Consider the following 4,307-nt stretch of genomic DNA (forward strand, 5'->3'; position numbering starts at 1 on the left):
GGAGGTGGCAGCGCGAGCTGTTGCTGGGATTCGGCGGCAGCACCAATGGCAGGGCGACCCGGGAGACGTGGGCGTGGTCTGGAACTGACAGGAGCCACTTGCACTATGGGCTCTCAGGCCCTTACAACCTCTCCTCCCTCCTTCATGGCTAGTGTCCGTCTCTCACCCTTTCTTTCCCGTTGCATAGACACAAAGAGAGGAGCCGCCACAGTGTCCATAGAGTGACATTGGATTAACACAGTTGGATTAAGACTGTCCAGAGAAGTGGACCGATACACCCCCCCCCCCCCCCGTCACAGAATGAAGGACGCATTTCCTCTTATTGATCTAATAAGCCGAATTATACCGATGCTAATAATATGCGTCCTTTACATTTGGCATGCAGGTAAAATCAAGGTTTTTTTCTTCCCCACCTCCACCCAGTATTTCATTCCTTCGACTACATGACACTTTTCTCGTTAATGGTAATAGTCCTCTTTCATTTAGCCATCGGAGAAATACTTATTAAGAAAAAATTCATAAAGCCTGTTTGGTCATGTGCACATTTTTTGTTATATCTGTTATTTCGACACAAAACTGTTCCAAAGGTATGCCTTTCTTTCACAAAGTAAATGAGTATGTGTTCAATTGTAGCATTACAAAAAATCACTGGCCATAAGGAAGAAAAAAATCTTCAGATAATATATTCATTTATTAATGTACAATAAATATATGAAACAGAAGTATTCAAATAACAGGCTCCTGTACTGTATAAGCAATTATGGAAAATGCACAGAGATATATAAAAATTACTGAATATGCTGTTGTGTGTGTGTATGTATATATATATATATATATATATATATATATATATATATATATATATATATATATATATATATATATATATATATATATATATATATAAACTATATTTAACTATATATGTGCATACAAACTGTACATATTATATATGGAATACCTACATTTTACATATTTTCTCTGTTTTGATGACTAATAGCTAAATATAGGTAGGTGTGACATGTGAAATGGGTTATAATCATGCATGAGATAACAGTCATGCTATACTTAACAAAGCACATGCATGATCCATGACCTACATAGATCTGTCCCACAGGGACAGATTCTGGCTGTTTTTATGCCGTCAGTCCGGCTCTAAGTCCCACATGGAGCCAGTGCGGCCGCGGCAGTGTGCTGCCGATGCCAGTGCGACTCTCCGTGGCACTTGCACTTCCTGTCTGCTTCGGCACCCATTCGCCGCTGACGCAGCACGGGTCTGTGACAGCCATTTGCTTGTCGCTTGGCTTCCTCTTTTGCCACACGCCGCTCTGCGAGCTTCCCCTCTGCGCTCTGCCTTCCGAGACCGGCCGGCTGCCAGAGAGAGAGAGAGAGAGAGAGAGAGAGAGAGGGAGAGGGAGAGAGAGAGAGAGAGAGAGAGAGCACATGTGTCACACACGAGACGCACATTTCACAGATCTGCCGGGGTCCCAAACCTCCTGCCATGGTGCCGTCAGTACTTCTCCATAGGACGTCCATGCAGACAGGGCTGTTTTGATCACAATTGTTCAAAGACAACAATAGTAACAGATGCGTAACTAGTGGTACATAAGAAGGGGCCCTTTGAGTTTTGGACCATTGCTACATATTAGCCTTTCTGAATACAATAGTGCAATAAATCAACAGGCCCATTTGCCAGTACTCCCACCTTCTTTCCAAAATTTGCACCATATTTCCATATTTCTCTTGCCTGTAATAAGTATACACAATCTGAGATACTAATAAAATAATATCGCAACATTTTCCAGTCGTGGGCTCATAATATTTTATATATGTTTCAATGTTTTCGCATCAAGAGGAATAATGAAGTTTTCCGACTGGTTAGACTAAGGATTTAGGATCAGAAGTTGACCATCCTGAACTTGTACACTAACTAAACTAATCAAGTTATAAACATAGTCTTGGTATGACAGCCTCAAAAAAACTGGATAAAGAGTCGTAGAAGCGATGTTTCTAAGGCACAATTCCATGACAGAAAATGCCAGTTTAAAGCAAACACTTTGGTACCCACATACCCATTGAAACTGAAAAATAATTTAGTGCAATTGTAAAATAAATGCATAAAAAGCTTAGCAATATTGCATGCATGTTCAGTATTAGATGAGATTTGGATTGGCACGGGTAATCTCTGTCCAAAGCTTAAAAGCACAGTATAAATGGATTTTGGGAAAAGGTGGGATTAACTAGGGTCACTGTTGACCTTATTGGACTTTATCCCTTGGCAGTAATTGGACTTCATTGCAGTCAATCGGGGCTAAGAATACTAATTCTCTGTTAAAGCAAGATATTCCAATCAAATTATAGTTATGCAGCAACAAAGCAATACGTATAAAATTAAAAAATCTTTTTACAGCTAAATGTGTTGCATTATCATGAACACCACCATTTTCATGGCACTTATTTTATTATTTTTTATTTTTATTTTTATATTTAATATTTCTTAGATATAATTTGGCCTTCTTTTTTCTCTGTGTTTAAAATTCTTTAAATATTCACAAAATTATGAATAATCAAGCCTTTTACCACAATATCACAATATTGGTGTTAAAAAAATCTAGATCAAGAATAAAAATATCTTGACTTAGACCAACAGTTGTCATGGTTACAGCATGTGCTCTGAGAACGGGTAACTAAGACGTCAAAGCAAGCTTTGGAACGAAACCCAGACCTCCCACAAACACCCCACATCCCCCCCACCCCAGAGTTGTTGACTGTTCCATTGATCTCCAAAGAGTACATACTATCAACCAGTATTTAGCACTTCGAGGCAAAAGTGATATTAAAACACAGCCGAAATGAAACACTTCTCTCAGATCAGATTCCCATGAGAGGCTTGGAGTCCTTACATTGTGATTCTGCGTGATACGAAACACAGAAGTGAAAAATCACAGAAAGCTATCAGAAGGTTAAACTCACGCAGACAAATTTAGCCTGCTGTTCACCAGAACCGTGGACTTATGGATAGTCTCCAAGATCCGACATAAACTGATTGCTCCCACGGCAGTGAGGTTAACACAAAATCTCTTCGGGAATAAAATGTTTTAGATGTTCTTTAGAAACCTTTGGTTTTGATGGTGCAAACACTCAAAAGTACTTTGGTTCAGTAAGAGGGTGTCTTTGCTCATCCGTGGTGCAGAGATTTGCATATATAATAATCCTTACACCCCTCCCCCCCCCGTGCCCCACCAACGTCTGGCTGGGTCGTGGTGAATGGGAGAAACTTGGTTCTGACTCCAAATACCTGCAGAGAGATCATCTCCTATCAGCGCAGTCAGCATCTGACTCTGATATGATTTGACAAGGCCTCCAGATCCAAACGACGACTGTGTCCTGCAGAAGATGTTCGGCTACAACAGCTATAAAACTCAGCTATAGGAGGGACACTAATGCCACGTCTGAACATGGAAGGCCTTTTGATAATAACTGCACTTTATTATCATTTGGGAATCTGCTTACACCTTAGAATTACTTCTGATTTCAGGCCTTTATGCTATAAACGGACATTCGTATTTTTTTAAGCCATGAATGGTCTATCATGCGTTACATGGGGAGGGGGGGGGGGGCGACATCATTAAGCTGATTGTTTTTAAGAATTAGCTGAGCCCCACATTTCGAGACTTCTCAGACAGTCAGTGTTAAAAAACCTCCTGGATAGTTAGGTACATTTCCAATTTCCATTAAGGATTTTAGCCATTTCAGCTGATACCATGAAACCTCCTTGTAATTCTCTTGCAGACAGCCCAGATAAATTTTGCGGTTTTCTGTACTTAAGTAAATATGCCAAAAGTCTCGAAAAGAAGTACACGCCTGCATGTCGTACACACGTTTGCTTCGACGATGAAGGAGACATCGCCATTGCGATGTGCGTCACCGTCACAGCTAAGCGGGAGCCCAGGGCTTGGTGTTCTAATAAACGTCAGCAATTCTCCTTCCGAGGCCTGAAGGACCTGAGCAGAATCCAGGAGAGGCACTTATGTCAACTGGAGAACTGATTTTGTTGCTGGTCAACCTCAGGCTCTCCGATTCCACAGTAGGTCCATAATCGCATGAACCGTTTGTAACAGTATCCAATCCTTAGCGTCAAAAATAAGATTCCAGATGCCACATGAAATGTCATATCTGGTCACGATTTATGTATTGATGTACAATGACTCAGATGCATCGTTATACAGTATACACAGTGTGTGTGTGTGTGTATGTGTATATAAATATATATATGGAAAAATGTTAACATTTGTCTACTTAATATT

The sequence above is a fragment of the Brienomyrus brachyistius genome, chromosome 8 (assembly GCF_023856365.1).
Source record: "Brienomyrus brachyistius isolate T26 chromosome 8, BBRACH_0.4, whole genome shotgun sequence".
NCBI lineage: Eukaryota > Metazoa > Chordata > Actinopteri > Osteoglossiformes > Mormyridae > Brienomyrus > Brienomyrus brachyistius.